The following is a 12,407-nucleotide window of genomic DNA, read 5'->3' as shown; positions in this document are numbered from 1 at the left end:
TAACTTCTTCTTTGCCTGTGGTCTCTTCAGATTCAAGAAGTTGCCATCAGTTCGGGATATGATGTCAAACCCAGTATCATAGTTATGGACGGCATCAGTAAGCATGGCAGACAGCATCAAACTGAAGAAGGTACAGGCCAACGCACATTTATCGTCTTGCTGTTGAAGGCCGCCTTCTTAAATCATGAAGTAAAGTCATCTAAACACACATCATGTAACCTATGCTTCTCACTCAGCAGTCTCTGTATGGTAGCACCGTTTTCATCAAACCAGTCATGATTTTTACGCGTATCGGGACTGAGGGTTTTTTGATGCAGTTGATAACACAGTCTCTAAAGTATTCCCAGTTTTCCACAACATTCGCGGAATTCACATCAATTGTTTGTAGTTGACTCCATAGTTATTAATCAAATGCCTATTTCACATTCTTCCTTTTTCAGTTTTGGAGACAGGGTTTCTGGGCCAATTTGTTTGTTCCCCTGTTGTTGTCTGCTAAGCCGAATCTGGATATTGAGCTTAGAGATTATTAGCCTGTGGTCAGTCCACCATTTTTGCACTTCTCATGACCTTCCTCACTCGGACAGCCTTTTTGTCTCATCTCCTGACGATGACGTCGTCAATGAGTAGTCAATGGAGCTTGGGTACATCCAGGACGTCTTGTTGCTCTTTGGCAGGTGGAAGACTATGTTGGTGATTAATAGGTTGTGTTAAGCGATTTTACTCAGTGGGAGGAATCCGTTGTTACATTTATCAACGTCAATTCTACCAATGATAACTGGACGTTTCTAGTGATCTGTGCCAACTCTACCACTGAGTCACGACGGATAAAGAGTTGCCTCCCTTCGGTACTTCTGCATTAGGATACGGCAGGTTTTCATAAAATTCGTCATGACCTCATCTTGGTTGGTCATGGTGGGTGCATAAGCGCTGATGATAGTTTTATTCCTTTTAGTAGGAGCCTAATTTGCATAGTTGTCATTCGAGCTCATTGGGACATTTATGAACTTGCTGATTAACAATGATTTGATGGCAAACACAACACCAGCTTCACGTGGCTCTTCTTTACTTCAGCCACTCTAGTACACAAACGACTACTAGTCTCGTTCAGTCCGACTTCATGAGATCATTGCCATACATGGCACTGGTAATTACGATTTCGATAAGTCGGCCTTGACGTGTATACGAGTGATTACCAGCTGTGATGCTAAACGAGGAAATGACTGAACGCTGATTAATAAAGCTGCTGTGGAAAATGCACATATGCGTTCCTTTGTATGCGAAAGGGCTCTCTTTGGTACATCAGTTATTTCATATTTGTATCCTTATCATACAAAGATATGCAAGCTTGATCTTTATGTATATTAAAGTACAAGCACTTTTCCAAAAAATCTTTGTTAAAATTAGAGAAAAAGTTTTTTTAAAATACTAAACCTAGAATTATGGCATCGAATTATACATTTGTAATGTTAAATATTGGTATAATTTGTATTCAACTTTTATGACTTATATTTCGTTTAATTTCGAACGAAAATACTGGACTAGATTTAAAGTTACATACCTTAATTTATCAAAGAACGTGTTATTCTTTAATCCATCCTTGCTACATTTGTCTACTTGGATTTGGTTGCATTGATTATTTAAATCTTGCTCCTCTAGGGGAAGATTAAAGAGAAAACTGGTTTTTCGATATACTTTAATGTGTCAACGTAGAGCTAACATAATATTACATACTGAAGATTAAGTACTTTGGTAATAAGGTCACTAAGCGAGCACCTTAGATAACGCGGCCGCCGGGACCTCATTTTTCAAATGGATTTTATTTAAAGAACAACCTGGCACTTTTTCATGAAATCAATTGATTATTTGATCGTGAAAGTTTATTGATTAAAATTAAACCGATTACGAACAGGACAGAGCAATTGTAGCTATTACAATCTGTATTTATCCTCAAAATTGCACGGTTTGAGCTTAAGGATGCTCCTGTTGTCAAATACGGATGTGACATAGTGATTTCATTATGTGTAAAGAAAAACAACAAGGAATATCTACTCACACTTGACAAAAAAGTGATTTTGACTCTGTTTATTGGGTCATTGTCTGTTAGCTCTCGTCGGGCCGTGTCTGAGGGATTAGTTGACAACTTTAGTGTGTATTGACCAGACCTTTGTTCATAAGAAAACTGAAAATGGAGAATCAGAACATTTCCACATATCTAAAGTAGATGGATGCAGCAATACATTTTGTACACGTGAAGGTCTTACACGCTATCTTCGATTGACGACATCTGGGGGAGAGACTCATCTTTTTTAAAAGGTCTATACAAATGACCTTGAGGAACAACACGTGGCTTAACAAAGATACGCTAAGATTTGACAGGCTCAAAACTTGGCTTAACATAAATATGGTACGGTCTGGCAGGTTAGTCAGCATGCATAATAAAAACTAAGATCACATAATCGCACAGTATTCATAATTTTGTCTCTGTTTTTGGACCGAACACGTAGGAAGATATGAAAATATGAAAAAAGTTAAACAGGTTTTTCCTTCTGCATGAAAATATTTGTCACATCGTGTCAATAACTTAACGAGTATGTAACATGGGCACATATTGTCTGCCCTGGCACCAATACATTATATCATCTTTAAATACATAATAAATATATGGTGGTGGTGGTGGGTAGGACATCTACGTACCCCTCTCTCCTAAAATAAACCTTAAAAATTAACGCAAAACCGCTAGAACGTTTCCTAAAGTAAGTTTCTTTACAGTTAGATGGTTAAAATTATAACGTGCAAATTCGTACAATACAGGACCTCTTTAGGGAGCTTTCGTCCCACACATCGCCTACTTATTTACTCCACCTCCCCGCAAACGATATTTCTAGATCTCTAAGCTATGTTTACATGTATCAATTATACATAAAACTGTGTTGTTGATGGACTTTATATCAGGTGTATTATTCGGAGAGAAGACTTTAAAAAAAAGAACTAATACCTAGACCACGTCGGCCCAGCTCTCGTGGAGTCGCGCTAGAGTCTAGTTAGACGAGACTAATGCCACAACTAAAAATGGTTCCCTACATCATCCATTGTTGTTGTTGTTGTTCTTATTGAAGTATATTCCTCCGGATAATCGGATTACAATTGTAGTAAATGGTCTTCGAGAGCCAAATTCTGTTGTACTCTGCGTTTTAAATATGACAAATATTCAATCTATTGTTTTCTCTACCTCTTTAAAATAATTTAATGTAATTTTATATTGAACAAAGCTAATTGAAAATAATACATTGATCTTGATGTGAGTGTAGTTTGAACCTCATAGCATGCTATTTATTATGGACAGACAATCAGTATATCAATCTATATAAATGTATGCGGGATTCGAGTGTCGGTTCTATCTAAAGATCATTTACTCATCTACCCACAGCTTACAAATCTCATTCGGAAAACGAGCGACATGGTCTAAATACACGCTGATAGGGAATGGCAACATGCTAGATCTTCACTGTTGTATATGTGTGCCTGTGTGTGTGTGTGCGTGCGTGTGTCTTTCTGTATGTCTGTCTATCTGTCTGTCGAATACGCCAGTCAACCGATCTTTTGTTCCTTAGCTCAAATTGCCCAGTACAAACACATATGCATTTACTATATTTCATGTACAAATAAGGCAGCCTAGCTTACAGGTTCATAGAACGCAATAAGATCATTAATGGAAAACAAGTCGTAGGAACAGATAAGAAATGAACACGAAATGGCACGATAACAGCAACAGCTGGGAAATTATGCCGTTTATTCCAGGTCATCATACGTAATAACTTCAGTGTAATGAAGTTATTGGTTGGAAAAAGTGACTCATATTACAGCTGAGTTAAGATAACCTGGAGGAAGATTTCCAAGACAGTGGTAGTGATTAAACCCTAATTGGTTAACTCTCGTTACAACGAACTTCCGTTGAAACGTAACATGAGGGTCCCGACAGAGAATTAATGGGATAGAAAGTGATCAGTGATACATTTTATCTTTATGACATCATCATTGTGCAAAAAACAATAGTTTGGCTTGGTTGGGCTTAGCCTTAAAGGGTTATTTTACAAAGTTGCATTTTTTTTTACAAACATACACATTAAAAGTAATTACTCAGTAAGAAACACAAATTTTCTTTCTCTTTTTTTATTACTATAAGATTTTCATTGCTTGGAATTTTAATTTTAGCGAAGAATATATCATTAGATAGTATGTGAACATATTGTTTCTGTAAAAAGATATGTAAATGTAGGAAAAATTTAATGAGATTTAGAAATGTAATTAAGATAATATAATATACGAAGTGTACAATTATACTTCTGACTCACTATTCTCATTCGTTCATGTTAGTCTGCCAATGACACGACATGGGCGGTAACACCTCGAAATTAATCTTTACAAGCCAGTTTCGAAACTGATAAAAGGGCTGGAAAAAATAGTTGGCTGTATAAACAACATTCTATTTATCATTTTATATTGGATGTATTTTAGGCAGGTCAAATAATCGTGCAACTAACACGTGCATGACCATCTATTGCAAAAGTAATCCGGGGGGTAACGATTTTTGAATTATTGATCTTACTAAAGTGGGTAATCTTCTAAATTTTGTACCTGAGATAAGCCTGCCCGTGTCTCAAATTTAAGTATTCTCAATCTTGATAAGAACTATTTGACCTCCACTTTAAATGTCTCGCATCTATATTCGTTGTTGTTATTGTTTTTGTTGTGGGTATATGATCAACGGACAGGCCGATGGTCTAAGTGGTAAGAGCGTCCGCCTCGGATCCGGGAGGTCGCGGGTTCGAACTCCGGCCGAGTAATACCAATGACATAAAAATGGTACTAACAGCCGTCTCGTAGCGATCTGACTCAAATTGTTAAAGTTACGTTAAAAATCCAGATCAAACACACATCAATGATCAGAGCAAGCCACAAACAATTAGCTTGTCGCTAATATATTGTTTATATGTTTTATTTATTTATCTGTCATTTTCATAACGACATCAACAACGAACCAGACGGTATATTATTGATTTTATCCAAACCGCTTTCTTAATCGAAAATCAACGCTGCTGAATTATGCATTACTATATGTTTATACAAGGAACTGAGTTACACAAAAGGAAGTGTTCCTGCAGTTCATTATTGTAATAAACAGAATTGCAAATATTTGAATTTATAAGTTTTGCACAATTACTGCTACTCTTGCATACTGGCACTCAGACAGGACCGGATGGATTCCATAAAATATCGCTATCTGATACCAATGTGCAGGTATTCAACCTTTGGAAAAAGAGCCATTTCAAGATGTTGTTGTTGTTGGTTAACGTTACTTTCAGCACAGTATAGGCTGTACATTGTTGTCAGTATAACTGTTGGGGGAAGAAACCGGGCCAACCCCAGTAAAAACCACTAGACGCTATTGGCAAGCTTTCTCACATACCGAAATTGTCCGAGCCCAAGACTCAAACCTATATTATTATAATGCATTATTTGGGTCCAAGTGGATGTTAATCTATCGATCTAGATTATGTTATTTTCGTTGTCGTGATTTTATGATAAAATTGCAAATATTTTCAGATGAGGATGACGTTCTGGAGGTTTTCCAATTCATTCTTTGATAGAAAGAGAAAACCCTGAGTATAAATGCGGCTGACTGATTTGTTGTGTTTTGTTGATGTTGTTGTATGTTTATTATTTATTGTTGTGAGATGATCTGGGATAAGACTGGTTAATCTCTGTCCCAGAGATTGCACATGGATTTCTGCCATATTTTGTTAAAGAGTTTTCATTGTGTTAGATCTCTTCTTTTTATTATTGTTAATACGACATTCCAATTGCCTTCCTATTTTTCATAAAAGATAAATTTTCCATTCGATTGACAGGAATATAAAAAGAATGGTTGTGAGGTACAAAGAAGTAGTGAATGTGAAAATTAAAAGTACAGATAACAATCTATGTGTAATTGCAGCTTATTATTATTACAATTATTATTATTATTATTATTATTATTATTATTATTGTTGTTGTTGTTGTTATCATTATTTTTTATTATTACCGTAATAAAAATATTTTCATTTATTGTTGTGAGATAATCTGAGATAAGTGTGGCTAAGTGCTGTCCCAGAGATTGTAAATATATTCCTGCTAAATTTTATTAAAAAATCTTCCTTACATTAGAATTCACTTGTAGTCTATCTCTACCATTAGCCATCTATTTTATATAGGTGTCGACTGAATTTTTGATCAACCATGGTATTATAACTTTATGGGTCAAAAAGATGGCTCTAACGATAAGCAAAGTCTTGTATTTTACAACTTGTTGTAGCCGGTAGTTAAGTTTCCCTTCTCTTCGCCTTTATCTTCAAAAGTTGGACTGCTGCAGCATGACACTCATTTTGGTCTCATGTCGGCAATAAAAGACAAATAACGATTAACAAAATCTAATCGACAATCCGTCCACTGTTACAATTTTCCAAAATAACAGAGTTGTATAGTAAAGGGAGGTAAGCAAGTTATTGTTAGTGACAAATTATTTTCCTGGAGTAATTCATAAGACTTTATGAAGTGGGCGAGTCTCTTTGCCACTAAATATAACCTAACGACTATAAATTCAATCAGCATTTTACATCAACTTTAAAAGGTTCCAATAACGTGTTTGTATGTGTGTTGGTATTTTTTTTAACGAAGCTTTTACAATTTGAGTCATATCGCTACCATGTCTGCAGTGTGTCAGTGTATAGTGATGTCTAGCACTGGGGCATCATGCCGCTGACACGTATCATCATGTCCCACCCAGTCACATTATCCTGACACCAGGCCGACCAGTCCTAACTCTAACCTCTTAATACTGAGCGCCAAGTGAGGCAGCTGCTACTGCCATTTGTATAAGTCTTTGGTATGATTTGGCCAGGGTTCGAACCCGCGACCTCCCGCATTCGAGGCAAACGCTCTAACTACCTGTCGAACTGAACGTGTGTCCTATACTGCTTCCCCCATTTATTCTGGCCGCCATGTATAGCCTATCTTGTGCTGAAAAATGGCGTTAAACCCTACAACGACAACAACAATAGTTCCCAGAGTAAACCTATGCAAACACAATGATATTAAAAATTCAATAACTTAAAATTTCTGAGTGCTCATAATCAAGCCTATATTTATAAGTATAGATGAAACTGGATGTCAGCTTCTGTGTAGAGGAAAGAATATGACCCGCGGCATTTTTTTTTTAACCTGCATGTGCTTGAAGGACTCACGCTACTAATTCAGTTCCAATAGTAAACCTATGCAAACACCATGATAATAAAGATTCAACAACTTAAAAATTTTTGAGTGCTCATAATCAAACCTATATTTATCAGTATAGATAAAACTGGATGTTAGCTTCTGTGTTGAGGAAAGGATAGGAGCCGCGGCATTTTCTGGACCTGCATGTGTTTGAAACATGTGCTTTCATTTCCGCACCAAAGAATCAAGTGCTAAGTTTAGTAATGAGTGTTCCAAACTCAAGACTGTTAAAGAACTGAAATTTCATCAATAAAACAATGTCTCTATTTTTTTTTCACTTACAATCAGGATAAGCTCTCAAAAGATTCTTTTTCCTAAAACATAACTTACATTATTAATCAATCCTGGTCAGCCAAACCCATATATACTCTATTTTATGTTGACCCATTTCCAGGCTGGTTCCCATTTTTCCATATGATTAGTACCGTATGTCCTTTAACCTATTCCCCCAAATTATCAGACACAACTAAGTTCAAAATTCTGAATGTCTGATTGAAGAAATACAAGGTTATTTAATAGTTGTACCCTGAGAATTTGAAAACCAAGATATGTAAAACCTGTACCCTGTGAGTTTGGAATGCATGGTATGTAAAAGCTGTACTATGGAAGTTTGAAAAACAGTGGCATCAGAAGGACCTAAACTCGCTACGATTATTTACCTATGTTTTGCTAATGCATGGTTACGGAAAATAAACAAGGAAAAGGAGGAATTTAAAATAATCATAGATTGTTTACTGGTCATGGCGCGTATAAACCATTTAAAATATCGAAAGATTTGCACTCTTATTTTAATTTAAGGACACTATCAGTAAATATTTCTTGCAACCCGAAAGCATTTCTTTACACAAAGAACACGCGAGAGACACGATTTATCCCATGTCAATAACCTCACTCGACGTCATTCACTATCCAAATGTCCGGCAAGTTTCGTTCGCGTCTTGGTGTTATGTATTTCATATTAATTTGTTAGATAATATGTTACCGATGAAGTATGTATGTATGTATGTATGTATGTATGTATGTATGTATGTGGATTAAAGGCACATCAATGCCAATATTGGCTATAGTGCTGAATAGGACAATGTACTCCACAAACGGCATAGAAACAAGCATAAAGGTCAAAAAAAGTGTCCGATCCATAAATTACAAAGTCGTTTTTAACACTGCACTCTTACAAATAAAACCCACCAACCTCAAGGACCTCATCATGGAGCTCAGGACACGGTAGAAAAGTTGTCCCTATTAGCCGCCTCTTACGACATGCAGAAGGGTGCATCGAGCCTTTTCTAAATCCCAGAGGCCACGGGGTGGCGGCTTTTATGCACGTGCATTCCCATACATATATTATATACGGTGTACCAAGACCAGCTGTAGGAGGTCGAATAAATTGTAACACCAGTACATTTATGGAAATCTTATTTTCTTTCCATGTGGATTATATTCTTCGTTTCGATATTCAAAATTAATGATGTATGTTGATGTATGTCACCGTTTTGTTTCTAGCCATTGTTTTCTCTTGGCGGGGTGGGGTGGGGTGGGGAGTTGTCATTGGGAAACATTCCGTTCTTCTTGTATACATTATTAATGCCAAGCGCGAAATTTAAATGCTCATGATCTTTCAGAATATATTGTTTCTTTAGGGTATTTTGACCTGTGGGTCGTAGCCACTATAGTCCATTGTACCCGAACACATTGAGTGAATCATACAAAACTTTTCTTTCACAGGTTCGATTCCAAAACAATAAAGTCCTCGAGAGAACTGAGGCTCTACTGGCCGAAAGAATTTCCAGGAATTCAAGGTAAGACCATTTCTTCCTTTAAACTGCTGAGTGATGAATCGTCTCTGAAATTATTCAGTCATAACAAGATTTTCAAATTAGGTGATGTTGCTGACCTATTGGTTGTCAGCTTTGCACCATTTTATTTAGGACAAAGAATGCATGATAAGAAGTCTGCTGGTGGAAACCCTGTGTTCATATGACTTTCCGTTTTGGAGGAGTAACGATAAAACAAATTTCAAGATGGATGCCATTGTGTCCATATTCGACATGAGATTGGCACTATTTCTATTTAGCATCAACTAGACATGATAAGAAGATGGGGGGGGGGAGACAGGTACAATGTCGATATGACAAAGAATCAACGAGAAGTAGGGATAACAAGATTTTCATGATGGCCATTGTTGCAGTCATGTTGCATGTCGGGTCGGCAACACATTCGTTTTCGACCAACTAAGCAGTTTTTCAGTGTGAATTTCATGCTAATATGATCATTCATTTAGGAAAAATAATGATAACAAGATATTTAAGATCGCCCATGTGGCTATTGAATGTCTAAATGGCACCATTACGACCAAGTAGACATCATAATTGTTTTTAGTAAGTATTCTATGTTCATCCTACCAGTCTTTCATGAACAGCATGAAAACAAGATCGTCAAGATGGCCATTTTGCATTGGTGCCCGCACATAGGGGCAAAGCGTGGGGGTTTCACCTTTAAACATGTTTTGGTCTACATCCTTAAAACTTCATAGCAGAACACTGCTTGTTTGCCCCCACCACCAACACCAAAAAAATATTCTGTAGGCGCTACTGTCGCTTTGGCGGTTATATTGGTCATTAGATCATCATTTTTTTCTTTTATGACTGACTAGACACCAAACAAATGTCTTCTGTTGAAAACTGCATGACAACATTACGTTCCGTACAGGAAGAGTAGCGATAACAAGATTTTCAAGATGCCCGCTTTGGCGAATATATTGGAAAGTCTATTTGGCCAGTTTTCATGTCTGACCAACTTGACATGGTTAGAAGATGTTTAGTAAGAACCCATCCTGATTTGATATGACCATCCATTCCGGATAAGTATTTAAAGATAGACACTGGCGACCATATAATACATCATATCGGAAAATTTTTCATTTAGGACCACCTTGACAACATAACAAGTCTTTAAGTCTTTAAGTGTAAAAACAATATGGTCACTATGGCATCTTATTGGATATTAGATTGAGGTCATTTCCATTAGGACTAACAATATATCATAAGAAATCTTCGACAAAAACAATCCCATCACTATATGTCATTTCACTAATTGATACTACATCTCATTAATGGATACTGCATCTCATTGATACAACATATCATTAATTGATCCAACTCACTAACTGATATTACATCTCATTAACTGATACTGCATCTCATTAATGGAAACTTCATCTCATCAATGGACACTACATCTCAATAATGGATAATACATCTTATTCAAAGATACTACATATCGCTAACTGATACAACATCTCATTGATGGATACAGCATCTCACTGATACAACAAATGATTAATTTATAAATCTCATTAACTGATACCACATCTCATTAACTGATACTACATTTCATTAACTGATACTGCATCAGACTAATGGATCAACTGAAACTAGATCTCATTAGCTGATACTTCATCTAATTAACTGATACTACATCTCATTAATGGATAATACATCTCATAAATGGATACTACATCTCATTAACTGATGCTAAATCTCATTAACTGATACTAAATCTCATCAATGGATACTATATCTCATTAATGGATGCTACATCTCATTAATGGATACTACATCTCATTAACTGATACTACATCTCATTAACTGATATTAAATCTCATTAACTGATACTACATCTCATTAATGGATACTACATCTCATCAATGGATACTACATCTCATTAATGGATACTGCGTCTCACTGATACAACATACGATTAAGTGATACATCTCATTAACTGATATTACATCTCATTAACTGATACTACATCTCATTAACTGACAATACATATCATTAATGGGTACATCTCATTAACTGATACTACATATCATTAACTGATACTAAATCTCATTAACTGATACTACATCTCATTAATGGATACTACATCTCATCAATGGATACTACATCTCAGTAATGGATATTACATCTCATCAATGGATACTACATCTCATTAATGGATATTACATCTTATTCCATGATACTACATTTCATTAAATGATACTACATCTCATTAATGGATACTGCATCTCACTGATACAACATACGATTAAGCGATACATCTCATTAGCTGATACTACATCTCATTAACTGATATTTTATCTCATTAATACAAAAACTCATTAACTGATACTACATCTCATTAATTTATAAATCTGATTAACTGATACTGCATCTATTTATTTGCTACTACATTTCCTGAATTGATGCTGCATCTCATTAATTGATGCTTCATAACCCTTGGTTTGTATTTGGTGAACTCACAGTCCTTTGAAATTGTATTACTAAAGTAAGAAAATGTCAGAATATTTGAGTGAGGTAAAATTATATATATATATATATATATATATATATATATATATATATATATATATATATATATATATATATATATATATATATATATATATATATATATATATATATACATACATACATATGTCGTTATTCGTTATCTGCAGTTAGATGTTTGCCATAAATTCTCATTTTTTTGTTTCGAGCGAATCATTCCAAGGGAGGTAATATCTACGCTCCTATTCAATAAATACGGAAGTTAACTTTCTTCCTTTTTAGCTGGTAACTTTAAATTATGCAAATATATGTATCTCCAAACAAAATCAGAATGAGTGGCTGTATTCTTTACTCATTTTCATAGGTTTTAATCATAACATTTTTACGTATATTTATTCCAAAAAGAAAATGTATTGCTCATATTACCTTTTCGCATTCTGTCTACCTGTCTTTCTCAAATGATATGTGCAGCAATTTATTCATTAGCTCATTAGTTTATTAACTATTTAACAAAAGTTATCTTTTTAGAGTTATCTAGTCTCCAGTATTTACTGATTTATCTTTCGTTCTCATCGCTTCCACTGCCTATGCCAGTTTGCATTCACACATGGTATATATCATTTTAAACACAATCGACAGACATTGTACAGTCTCCTAATTCGTGCGCTTCTGACACATAGTTCGTCCTTCTCTTCTTTCTCGTTGTCTAAAGCTTGTTTACACTTGAAACATTTCACGAAACTAAACATTTAAATCATTTAAAAT

The sequence above is a fragment of the Sinohyriopsis cumingii genome, chromosome 4 (assembly GCF_028554795.1).
Source record: "Sinohyriopsis cumingii isolate HCF-2022 chromosome 4, ASM2855479v2, whole genome shotgun sequence".
Taxonomy (NCBI): domain Eukaryota; kingdom Metazoa; phylum Mollusca; class Bivalvia; order Unionida; family Unionidae; genus Sinohyriopsis; species Sinohyriopsis cumingii.
Note: the sequence above shows the minus strand (reverse complement) of the source record.